The 13,380-nt window shown below is 46.3% G+C and overlaps 1 protein-coding gene across 4 annotated transcripts in view; it reads left to right on the top strand.

Annotated features, from left to right (window-relative positions):
- PRORP (protein only RNase P catalytic subunit) overlaps positions 1-13,380 on the top strand; it is a 137,949-nt gene that overhangs the window by 71,646 nt on the left and 52,923 nt on the right. The gene's annotated exons all lie outside the window — the stretch shown is intronic.

Raw genomic sequence — 13,380 nt, 5'->3', positions numbered from 1 at the left:
TTAGCACTACTCTGTAAATACACAATTACCTTCAAAGTGTGTATTCGCAAAGGATACACATCGCAGTACTCACTTATGTATATAAATGATAAAATACTGAAAATCATGTGCATCCTGCATTTTAAGTGCCTGCATTTATAACAACTCTATGAATTAGAGATGCCAGAGTACCAAAGATGCCAAGCCTCACTCATAGGAGTATGTCATACTCGTTTGAAAGCTTTCTCATTTTTGCACTCTTTGAGCCCTATTTCTCATTCATCAGAGTTGATCTTGATCATTGCTTATATGAGAGACATGCCTTAGAGAAGTTAATCAAGTGGTCCAATTAGTAGGAGCCTGGTTGTTGAGCTCACCTTTCTGCCTTCTACTTTCCTTTGCCTTGTCCCTTTACTGTAAGTACATGTGCCCAGAAACCAATTTACATACTTTAATTACTGGGAGAAGACAATTTTCAGCTCCCAAATTGCTCCTCAATTTGTCTATTATTATTTCATAGGCTCCAAAGAAAAGCCAATATTATTTAATGCTGCCTTTATTCATTTGCAAAGCAATACTACACTTAAATCAGTCTAGATTTATACCATCTGAAAAATCTCACTCTTTGGCTTTCAATCTCAGTCCTTGATATGGTAAATCTTACTCTTTAGGATGGTTCACTTTTGGCACCTCTGCAAAACCTAGGTTCCATTATAGAATAGGCTCCTACTGCCCACCCTTTGAGCACATAAATGGAGGAGCCCAGGTAATATAATTGCCCCAAAGTGGATAAAATGAAAGAGGAGAAAATTGATAATTGGCCATAAGATGGAATTGCAGGGTACACAAAGAACTGTGAGAAGGACAAGTTCAAGATTCTATGGTCTATGTTGTTTCTGGTCTAGAGAGAGCATACCACATATTTTGTTTCAGCTACTCTTTTTCCTGTTCTCCCAGGATTACATAGTTTTTCCTTTCATTCTTTTGTGGGAAGTGTTTAATCTTCTCTAACAGCCGCAGTTTTTAAAATGAAATGAATGCTTTTCCAAGCAGCCTATGGAAGACAGACATCTAGGAAATGTGTCTGCAGAATCTGATAGGAGGCAGTTTATAGTTTGTTTGCTCCATCCCTAGCTGCATAATGCAGAATAATGTAAGCTCTCCTGGATCCTGCCTCCATCTATTACCCAGTAATTGAGCAACAAGCTCTAAGACACTTTGGTTGAAACACAGACCATGTTAGGTCCTCCTCAATGAATACTTTTGTGGATTACTTTGTTGAATTACCAATAAAGTCTACACATTGGGTCAACTTCCCTGGTTGGCCTTACATTATTGCAACACATGATAGAAGGGGAACCCATATTTGATATATTTGATGCATTGTTGTATGTGCAGTGTGAGAGAGCAAAGGGGAATGTGATTTTGGAGGGGCAAAAGAAACTTCAGGTACCATTTGCAAGTCATCCTTGACGGAAGGAGGGAAATAAGCAGGAGAAAATCAGTCAGTTTGTATATGTTGTTACCAAAGAGGGGCTATGGTAGCTGCATAGGCCTCTGAACCGTAGCAATGCAGAAAGCCATTTGATGATTTTACTGATAGAGCACTGTGTTTCTAAGTGCCCTGGCAGTCATACCCTGACCAAATCTTTTTCCCCAGCCATCACTTTTGAATATCCTGTTGGAGTTAGTTTAGTAGTATAGTTGCTGCAGTCAAAAGAGCATGCTTGATGGTTGAAAAAGAACATGTTTATTTCCAAACCATCTTTATTAAACTTTTAAAACATTAAAGAAGCAATTGCAGAAAAGAGTAAATATTTCAGATACAGTGTTAGTTAGGTGCCATTGACTCATGTTCGAGTTCTAGCAACTTGATGAATTACAGATATTTAAAGAAATTGGTTTTGTGCTAGTCTGGTGAGGGCCTCCAGTGTCATCCCCATGGTTGTTTTGTAACATGTCCATCCATTTGATTGCAGGTCACCCTCTTCACCTGGTTCTTTTGATCTTCCCAAACCTGATATCCTCCAATGATCTTTTTCTTCTGACAGTGTGACCAAAATAAGACAGTCGTAACTTCATCATTTGGGCTTCAAGTGACATAGCCGATTTGATCTCTTCCAGAATCAATTTGTTAGTTCTTCTGGCAGTCCACGGTCCGCATAAAATACTTCTTAAACACCAGAGCTCAAATGAGTCAATCTTCTTTCTGTCTTGTTTCCATAGTGTCCAGCTTTTTCATCTGTAGTTGACCACTGAAAAAATAAGTGCATGGACAAGTCTGATCTTTGTTTGGAGTGTTATTTCCTTGCTTTTGAATACTTTGTTGAGAGCCTTCATTGAAGAATGACCCAGTGCTATTCTGCTGAGTAATTCTTCCCTGTTAGTTGCTTCTTTGTTTACCAAAAAGTCGAGGAGATTGAAATCCTTTACAACTTCTATTCTATCGCCTTTAAGCTCAAAATCTTCATCATTTTCTGTGTACATGATCTTTGTCTTGTTTATGTTCAGTTCTAACCCCATGCTATGACTTTCGGTTTTGATTTTTCTCAATAGATACAGCATGTCTTCTTTGCTGCTGGTGAGGAGCGCTATATCATCTGCATTTATTTATTTAAAAATTTATAGCCCCCTGCATCTACAGTTTGCGTGGGTTACATAAAAACACACATAATAGAATTGTAATAACATGTAATAGGATAAAACTATAAAATTTACGTTCAATTACGATTATCCCTACTCTTTTAGTAGAAATACAATAAATTGAAAAGAACCTGCCTGCAGGTTGTTTATATTTTGGCCACTAACTTTGAAACCAACATTCTCTTCTTCCAAATTTGCTTTTCTGCAGATGACTTTGCCGTAAAGGTTGAACAGGGAAGATGACAAGATGCATTCTTGCCTGACATCATGTTTTATTGTTTATTGAAAGCTTCTATATTGCTGTTAATGACTGAGGAAGTCAATTTAGAGCAGTTTATATGAGCTTTGTAATGGTGTTACAATACATGAGCTTCTGTAAAGGTGTTACAATACAGGGTTTGCGTTTCTTGGGATGGTTTCAATAGACATTATTAAACCATAATCAATATATTAGTAAACCTTAATCAGTACTTGTGCTTTTGTAAAGATATTACAATACAGAATTATAATTTTCTGAGTCGGTTCTCAATATAGCCATCTTAAACCATAATCAATCCTCTTTCTTATTTCTGCCTATAAAATATAATCAATCTACCTGCTTATACATACCTGCTTGTATATACCTATATAAAATATATATTTATTCATATTATGCCTTCTTATAAATATATACATCATATTTAGTATTATGTACTGTGTTCATACTACTATTTCAATTTGCGTTTAGAGTCTGTATCGTGATCTGTGTTCATCTTGGAAGTACTAACTTCCTGGTAAATCTGGTTATCTGTACTATGATTATCTTATCCTCTGTCCATACTGTGTTTATCTTATAAATGTTCCTAGTGGGGACTAGCCATATCTCCTCTTTGTTGCATTATTGGCTACAGTATTCTGTGAAGAGGATGGTCTTCATTCCTTTCTTGAACTTTTGGTGTGCTTTTCTAGATTTAGATCCTTAGAAAGGGCATTCCACCACCTTGGAGCTATCACTGTAAACAATCTTTTCCTGCCGCTTTTGTATTTGATGTCTCTGAAGGAGGGTATTTCCAGCAGGAGGTTTTTGCTCAAGCTTAGTGCACATCATTTTCCTTGGATGAATATATGTACACATAGGGGGGGTGGGGGAGTTTTTCTGGAAATTTCACTAAATTATATGTTTATATTATATTTATGATATAATTGATTATAATATTTGAAAGAAGGTGGGTGGGATGATATATTTTTTATGTTTTTAGAATTATATGAGAATTACAAGTGTTATTGTTGTTACTAATGATATATTCCTATACGCTTGCTGTAAGTTTTCAAAATGAATAAAGAATAAAAAAAAAATAACAGACTATGGACTTTTCCTCCAGGAAAATTGTCCAAACCTTTCTTAAACCAGCTACACTTTCCGCTCTTACCACAACCTCTGTCAATGATGTAAATTCTGTTGACTCTAGTCCAAGTTTTCCAAGCTGCTTCTTCATCTGATCTCCTCCATTTTCTTTCGCGTTTTCTTTTCTCTCTTTTTAGTTTCATGATTTCTTCTGAGGGGAGGGGGGAGGTGAACCCATCCTTTCTTTTGTTTGGTTGTCGTAGTTTGGTTGTCGTAGTTTTAATGGGGCTACTTCCTCTAGGCTACGGTCCAGTGCCTCGTCCCAGTGTCTCATCTGTTCTGTGATCTTGGTTATTTTGGTTTTCTTGAGGTGTGTCTCCAGTCTGTTCTTGAATTTGGTTCTGTCTATTAATCCTCTCCCCATTCTTGGTCTTGTTCCATTGGTGTTTGATTGTTTTCTATTTTCTGGTTGTCTTATTGTGAAGTGGTGGTCTGTCCATGGCACTTTCCTAGAAGAGGGTTTGCAGTCTGTTATATCCTCCTCTCTGCTGAACAGTACATCTAAGGTATGTCCTGTAGTGTGAAAACCAATCAATGTGACCATATTCTATTTTCACTGCAGCTTATCCCTAAAGGAACCAACTTTTCAAAATATTTGGGGTGCTAGACCCAATGGATATTAGCCCTCCCTGAATATAGTCAAGGAGTTTGGTCAATATTGGGGATGCCCAAGCACCCATAGAACTGGCTTCTATGTATGCTGTACTAAGCTTAGTGCAATCCTTGTATTTATTAAATCTACAAATTCTTTAACAATTTACCTCTCAAACTGGGGAATAAAGAATCCGAAAAAGGAGTCCATAGTTTTATAGACTTGTTAATATTCTTATCCCCTCCTTTCATTACAAATCATTTCTCCATATGAAGTAAGTAGTAAATTTGATTGTGCCTTAACATCAGGGCCACAGAGAAACAATGCTGATCATGGAGGGAGGGGGGAGGAATAGTGGCATAGGGAAAAATAGGGACATAGTATAGGTGCTGAATGGGGAGGAAGGGAGGATTGGGACAGGGACATAGAGGGGAGATGCTGTGCAGGATGTATAGGGATGCAGGGGGAAGATGGATGATGGACATGGAGAGAGTAGAAATGTCAGATGAACAGGAGACTGCAAAGACATGAAAAACCAGAAGAGCAGAAAAGACACTGGGTCTAAAGTTAATAGAAAAAATACACAACAAAGGTAGCTCTAACATCAAGATTAGGGAGAAGAGGAAGCTGACTTACCATTGACAGGAGTGATCATGATTGCTGGCTGGGTGGGTGAAGGTAGGGGTGGGGGTGCCAAGAAATATAACAGTTAATTAGGGAGAGGCACCTGAGCAGTGTTATAATTCTAGCTATATTACCACTTCTGGCCACAAGATGGTACTATAAGGGTTTATTACTGCTCTGGTACCTCAATCACTTGCCCAGTTTGGTATGAAAAGTTCAGAATGACAGCTACCGTAACAACCATCTCATAGTATTTTTCTGTTTCTCCTGCTGAGACAGACATTGGAAAAGCTTTTGTAGCATGACTGAAACATTCCACCTCACCCTTATGAGTGTGAATCAGGGTCAGATTAGAGATGCCAACAAATCTTTCAAAAATTTATATCATTCATAGGAGGAAGAGTTTAGCCCTGTGTGTGTGTGTGGGGGGGGGGCGGATATGATGTTTAATATTTAAGTGCACTGCCTTGCCTTGCCTTGCCCTACCAGGCACCCTGTTCACCCTCCCTCGCTGCTTTTCCAGGCTCTGTACCCTTTCCCTCCTCCCTCTCGATACCTTGCAGGCCTCCACCAGGCCTGCTGTGAGACTTGGTGGTCCAGCAGTGGACAGAAGAGATCCCTTCCATCTCCTGTCCCATCCTGATTATTTTTATCCCCCTCCCGCCTCCCCCACGTACCTTAAGTATTCCTGGTGGTCCAGTGGTGGCCAGGACAGGAGGAATCCCTGTTCTCGCAGCAGCCAATTAGCTAGCAGTTCGGCACGGGCAGGAGTGAAGGAAGATCGCTCCTGCCTCGATTCACCACTAGACCACCAGGGATACTTAAGATATGGGGAAGGCGGGAGGGAGATAAAAATAATTAGAATCGGGCTGGGACAAGAGGCAGGACGGATCCCTCCTGTCCCGGCCACCGCTGGACCACCAGGTATCATGGCAGGCCCAGCAGAAGCCTGCAAACAGGTTCAGAAAGGGGGCGGGTCAGTGCTGACCCAAATATAAACTGAGACCCCCATTTTAGGGCCATTTTTTTGGCCGAAAAATCTTGGTTTATATTTGAGTTTATATGGTATACTGATGCAGCAAAATGACCAAAAGATGATAAAATATACATTATCCCAGCACAAGCAGGCAGTTTTTTCTCTACATGTGGGTGATGTCATCCACGGAGCCCTGTCGCGGACAGCTTTAAAAGCAAACTTGATTGAAGATCTCAAAGTTTGCTAGTGCTGCCCACGCATGCGTGTGCCTTCCCGCTCCACTAGAGGGCGCATCCCCTCCTCGTGGTCTTCAGTTCTTAGTTTTCTGCGGAGCCAGAAAGCCCTGTCTCTCTTCTCTGCATTCTTCTAAGTGCCTTTCTAGCACCATGGCTTCTTTGTTTTGTTCGGGAGTCGCTGTGTGGTTCGTTCTTGGTTTTTGCTATTGCTCATGTATTTTTGTCTTTTCGACTCAGTGACAGGGGGCTCCCGGTTTGCCGTGGCCGCGGCTGTTTATTCCTTATGTCCCAGCCTCTTACCGGGTTTAAGAAGTGCTCCCAGTGTGGTCGAGTTATTTCGATCACAGACCCGCACCGCTGGTGTATCCTGTGCCTGGGTGCTGATCACCCGACGGACTCCTGTCCTCGTTGTGCCACTCTTCAGCCTCGGGCTCTTTGGCGGCGAAGGGCCAGGATTGCGGAGCTCTTCGCCATGGAGGCTGATCCCGCTTCGGCCTCGGCTTCGGCCTCGGTCTCGACGTTGGTCTCGAAGACCTCGGCCCCGGGCAAGTCTCCCTCGGCCTCGGCCTCAAAGACCTCGGCTCCGGGTAAGTCTCCTCTTCCTCCTTCAGGTTCAGTTCAGCTGCCGAAAAAGCCTCCCTCGGAGTCTCTGGCCATCCAGGCGGTGAGTGTAGTCCCGCCGGCCTCGACAAGACCACTTTCCAAGACCTCTAAGCGTGCTTCCACCATACGGGAATACTCCTCCTCAAGGTCGCCCTCGGTGGAACGCACTGCTGCACCTACCCGGCCCAATATAGTCATGGTGCCGATGTTCGAGGAGGTGCTGAAGGCGATCATCTCCTCGGAGCTCTCCTCTGCTCTGGCTCAGCTTGCTCAGACCTCAACCACGCGCATTATGGACCAGCCTGAGCGTCGCGTCGAGGTTTCTCGGGGCAAGATACGTCGGTCTCGGCATCTGTCCTCGTCTGACTCCTCGCCCCTGCCATCGAGGCAAGCTTCGCCCTCGAGCCGGCCTCGGTCGAGGCACTGGTTGAGGCGTCTTACGCCCTCGTCTAGGCGACTTGCGAAGCGCCCCCGGGACTCTCCCCCGAGGCGGGGTAGGTCCTAGGGTCCTCGCACTACGGGGTCCATTAAAACCTCAGACCTTACCTTGTCCAACCCGAGTCTGCTGAGGTCGCCTGTCCAGTCCGGGACCCCGCTCCGCGAGGTGCCGGTCTCAGGGGATCCTGCCTCTTTGTCCTGGGACTTGTCTTCGGGCCGGGGTTCTCCGGGGCGGCTTCATTGGACCTCTATGGCCCGGAGCCCGGGGTCCTCCCCTCTGGGGACTTCTAAGCGCAGGCCCTCGTCGACTCCCCCCCCCCCCCCCCCCGTTTTTTTAGCGGGGCTTCCTCAGCATCCATACTTGTGGATACGGATATGCCAGCGCAGTATTCCAGGAATGCTTCCCCCTCCTTTTTGGCTGCCTTGCGGTCTCGTTCGATCACTCCCCTTGAGGGGCATTCTGAGAGCAGGCCCTCTTCCTTTACTAGATTTGTTCAGGACATGGGAAAGGCATTACATTTGGACCTCCAGTCGGATTCCAAGTATACCAAGGAGTATTTGGAGGAGATGGAACTTCCCTACCTTCCTAGGGAGTCCTTGAGGCTCCCCTTGAATCTGGTATTGCAACAACCCTTCTTTCGCAATCTGGAGACTCCTTATGCTATCTCGGCCATTCCATCCAAAATGGAGTCTCGGTACCGGACGGTGCCCTGCAAAGGGTTTGAGAAGGCTCAGCTTTCCCACCAGCCCTTGGTGGTGGAGTCTACCCTCAAGAAGTCTCACCCGTCCAAGGTGTATGCAGCTGTCCTGCCGGGCCGGGAAGGCCGGACTATGGATAAGTTTGGGAGACGCCTATATCAGAACTCCATGATGGCGAACAGGGTCCTGAATTACAACTTTACTTTTACGTCCTATCTAAAGTGGTGTATTAAGTCCCTTCCATCTTTCGAGGACGATTTGCCTGCCAAGCACTGTGCGGAGTTTCGCAGACTTGTGGATACTCTGTCGCAGCTCCGGCTGTATATGTTTCAGGCCTCCTATGATGCGTTTGAGCTCTCCTCAAGGGTCTCAGCCTTCGCGGTGGCCATGCGTCGTCTGGCGTGACTCCGCATTGTTGATATGGACCCCAACCTGCAGGACCGGTTTGCCAATCTCCCATGCTTTGGAAACGAGCTGTTCGATGATTCCATCGAGGCTGCCACAAAACGCTTCACTGAACACAAATGCTCCTTTGCTTCCTTGGTCTGGGCTAAGTGGATGCCCGCTCTACCTAAGTCATACAGGCTGCCTCCCCGGCGCTATCCGTAGAAATCGACGCCAGCATTTTCTCGTCCTCCTCCTCGGCGAACGCAGCAGCAGAGGGCTCCTCCTAAGCCTCAAACCCCTGCAGCAACTAAGCCGCCGCCGTCTTTTTGACTGGCCCGGCGGGAAGGGGCTGGCCTCCTCTGCCCTGGGTATTCCCCCTCTTCCTATCGGGGGACGTCTCCGCACCTTTTACCAGTGTTGGGCGGAGATCACTGCGGACTCTTGGGTCCTCTCTGTCATCCGAAAGGGGTACTCCCTCAACTTCCGGGCTGTACCGCCAGACAGGCCTCCAGTAGAGTCTCTTTCCGACCGGGTGCAGCTTCCCCTACTTCTTCGGGAAGCGCAGGCCCTCCTTCGCCTGTGGGCAGTGGAGGAGGTTCCCCCTTGTCAACGGGGCTCCGGGGTTTATTCCCGATACTTCCTGGTTCCCAAAAAGACCAGGGACCTCCGCCCTATCCTGGATCTCCGGAAGCTGAACAAGTTCCTAGTTCGAGAAAAGTTCTGCATGCTCTCGCTTCCCATTTTGTATCCCTTGATGGACGCAGGGGACTGGTTGTGTTCCCTAGACCTGAAGGAAGCCTACACTCATATTCCGATCCACCCGGCTTCTCGACGGTTTCATCGCTTTCAGGTGGGGGACCTTCATTTACAGTATCGGGTCCTCCCGTTCGGGCTCACTTCGTCCCCACGGGTCTTCACGAAGTGCCTCGTGGTGGTGGCGGCAGCCTTGCGGTCGCATGGCCTTCAGGTTTTCCCGTACCTCGACGATTGGCTTATCAAAGCTCCGTCGAGGGAGGGGGTTATTTCAGTGACCCGTCAGACTGTTCTCTTCCTTCAGCATCTGGGGTTCGAGGTAAACTTCCCCAAGTCCCATTTGTGCCCCTCTCAGTCCCTGCAGTTTATCGGGGCTGTGCTGGACACGGTCCGCCTCCGGTCATTTTTACCTCTGCCTCGACAGGCCGCCCTCCTGCGGTTGAGTCAGCTGGTATCCCAGAGGTCTTCGGTCTCAGCCAAGCAGATGATGATCCTCTTGGGGCACATGGCCTCCACCATTCATGTCACGCCATTCGCCAGGTTACATCTTCGTGTTCCTCAGTGGACTCTGGCGTCTCAGTGGCAGCAGGATCAGGATCCCGCTTCTCAGCACATTGCGGTGACTCCCTCCTTGAAACGCTCGCTCCGTTGGTGGGCCAGCTCTTCCAATCTGTCCAGAGGTTTGCTCTTTCTCGTGCCCCCACATCAGAAGATTCTGACTATGGACTCCTCGGCGTACGCCTGGGGAGCACACCTCGACGGCTTTCGGACTCAGGGTCTTTGGGCGAGTGCGGACCGTCGCTGCCACATCAACCTTCTGGAGCTCGGGGCTATTTACAATGCCGTGGTGGCTTTTCGTCATTTGCTGCAGGATCGCATGGTCCTGGTGCGCACGGACAACCAGGTGGCGATGTATTATGTGAACAAGCAGGGTGGTACGGGTTCCCTATCTCTCTGCAGGGAAGCCCTTCGTCTTTGGCAGTGGGCGTTGCGCCACAACATCTTTCTTCGGGCGGTGTATATCCAGGGTGAGCAAAATTGTCTGGCGGCAAGTTGAGTCGCCTTCAGCTGCACGAATGGTCACTCCATTCTCGCACTCTGCGGCAGGTGTTTGTTCGGTGGGGAACACCACAGATAGATCTGTTCGCTTCGCCCCTCAATCACAAGTTGCCTCAATTCTGCTCGAGGATGTACTCCCCAGATCGTCTCGAGGCGGATGCTTTCCTTCTCGATTGGACGGGCAGGTTCCTCTATGCGTTTCCTCCCTTTCCTCTGATTCTCAGGACGCTGGTACACCTCAAGTCAGTACGCGCCACCATGATCTTGATAGCGCCTCGGTGGCCTCGGCAACTGTGGTTCTCCCTGCTCCTCCAGCTCAGTGTCAGGGAGCCTCTACTTCTACCTCTTTTTCCTTCTCTGCTGTCTCAGAGTCGGGGTTCGCTGCTGCATCCCAACCTGCAGTCTCTTCACTTGACGGCGTGGTTCCTTTCCTCCTGACTCCTTCCTTTGATTTCTCTCAGTCGGTGCTGGATGTTCTGGACGCTTCTCGAAAGGCCTCTACTAGGCTGTGCTATTCCCAGAAGTGGACTCGATTCACCACGTGGTATGCTTCTCGCCGTGTGGAGCCTCTGTCTGCCTCTTTGTCCTCGGTGCTGGATTATTTGCTTAATTTGTCTCTGTCTGGCCTCAAGACCAATTCGGTTCGAGTCCATCTCAGTGCGATTGCTGCCTTTCACTGGCAGCTTGATGGGAAATCCCTCTCGGTCCACCCGCTGGTTTCTCGCTTCATGAGGGGCCTCTTGAACGTCCATCCTCCTCTCAAGCCTCCCCCTGTGGTTTGGGATTTAAATGTGGTTCTCGCTCAGCTGATGAAAGCCCCCTTTGAACCCATTGATAAGGCTCTTCTGAAATTCCTTACTTGGAAAGTAGTGTTCCTGATTGCTCTCACGTCTGCTCACAGAGTGAGTGAGCTGCAGGCTCTGGTTGCGGACCCGCCTTTTACTGTTTTTCACCATGACAAGGTGGTCCTTCGTACCCATCCAAAGTTCTTGCCCAAGGTGGTGTCGGATTTCCACCTCAATCAGTCCATTGTTCGTCCGGTGTTTTTTCTGAAGCCCCATTCTCATCCTGTTGAAGTGGCACTTCACCCTCTTGACTGTAAGAGGGCGATGGCCTTTTACCTCATCGGACGGCTCCTCAACTTTTCATCTCTTTTGATCCTAATCGGTTGGACCGTCCTGTTTCCAAGCGCACCTTATCCAACTGGTTGGCTGCTTGTATTTCCTTCTGCTACACTCAGGCTGGTCTCTTGCTGCAAGGTCGGGTCACGGGGCATAAAGTCCGAGCGATGACGGCATCTGTCGCTTTCCTCAGGTCCATGCCTATTGAGGAGATCTGCAAGGCCACCACTTGGTCTTTGGTTCATACCTTCACCTCTCACTACTGTCTGGATGCCTTTTGCAGGCGCGACGGCCAGTTTGGCCAGTTGATTTTGCGTAATCTGTTTTCCTAAATTGCCAACTCTCCCTCCATCCCTTTTTTTAGTTAGCTTGGAGGCCACCCACATGTAGAGAATATACTGCCTGCTTGTCCTGGGATAAAGCACAGTTACTTACCGTAACAGGTGTTATCCAGGGACAGCAGGCAGATATTCTCACAACCCTCCCACCTCCACGGGTTGGCTTCTTTGCTGGCTATCTGAACTGAAGACCACGAGGAGGGGATGCGCCCTCTAGTGGAGCGGGAAGGCAGACGCATGCGTGGGCAGCACTAGCAAACTTTGAGATCTTCAATCAAGTTTGCTTGAAAAGCTGTCCGCGACGGGGCTCCGTGGATGATGTCACCCACATGTAGAGAATATCTGCCTGCTGTCCCTGGATAACACCTGTTTCAGTAAGTAACTGTGCTTTATCATTGCAGGATGTAAAAGGCACTAGGTGGTGCTCAGAAATTTTGAAATCCTGTATTTAAAACATCAACAGAAAGATAATTGTGAAATAAAATAGAACATTTCCACCCCAACAGGACTGTTTCTCATATTCAGAGAGGACACTTTCTTAGAGGTGTTAAACCTGGTGAAATTTTTAATAAAGAATTTCAGAATAAGGGTTAAGGGTTAAATACAGGTGTCTTCTTTCAAACAAGACTATAAACTGAATAGGGTTATAAAATCTGACAGAAACATCTTCTTTGTCTTGCCACTGATGAGTGACTATGGGAATCCCTTAATATTCAATTCAGTCTGACGATTCTCTTATTTATAAACTTGCTAAAAACCACACATTTATTTGAGTAGCAACTTAGCAGATTCTACCTAAATCTTACAAAATTAAACCCCCAAAGTCAGCGGCCTATAAAATTTGTGACTCAGCTGAGAACTAGACTTGCCATTTGTGACTCAGCTGAGAACTAAACTTGCCAATAAAATTCACACAGATTACCCCTTTATGTATTTCACCTTTTCTATAAAAAATGAGATTTCCACTGATAGGAAAATATGAAGAATCTATTTCCAGGAAGAAATGCTTATTTCTACTACCTTTAGTTGTTTTTGTTTTTGAGGTTACTTGTGTTTAGATTTGACAAATATTTCCTTCAAAAACCACATAAAAGAAGAGATTTAGAAAGTGAACTGAGAGGCCAAGCCTGTGACTTGACAAAAAAATTACTGGACTAGCAAAGTTTTCTATGCTTCCTCTAACTCATTTTCGAGCAGAATCAGGTACTCCTGGAAAGGTGTCACACTGCACTGTGTCATTGTCTTGTTCAGAGCAAGAGAGGGATTTCTCTTCTGTGAAAAATGATTAAGTGATGGTACCAAGAAGGGCACTTGAGCTGTGTCATTTACTGGCTGTGAAATGGATTGTCCTTCTTCTTCCTAGTTGGTTCCCATCAGAACACCCATAAGTATGAAGTCCAGCATTTCTGTACCTTCTTCCCTCATATGGACGAAATATGGTAGTAGCATATTTTAGCTGTGACAAAAATCCAGTAGCTGATGGCAACCACAAAAAGCTACCAATTTATATTAGTATGTAGTCAGTGATCACCAAACTTCAGAAAAAAT

This window comes from Geotrypetes seraphini, chromosome 7 (genome assembly GCF_902459505.1).
Source record: "Geotrypetes seraphini chromosome 7, aGeoSer1.1, whole genome shotgun sequence".
NCBI lineage: Eukaryota > Metazoa > Chordata > Amphibia > Gymnophiona > Dermophiidae > Geotrypetes > Geotrypetes seraphini.
Note: the sequence above shows the minus strand (reverse complement) of the source record. Positions and strands in the feature narration are given on the sequence as shown.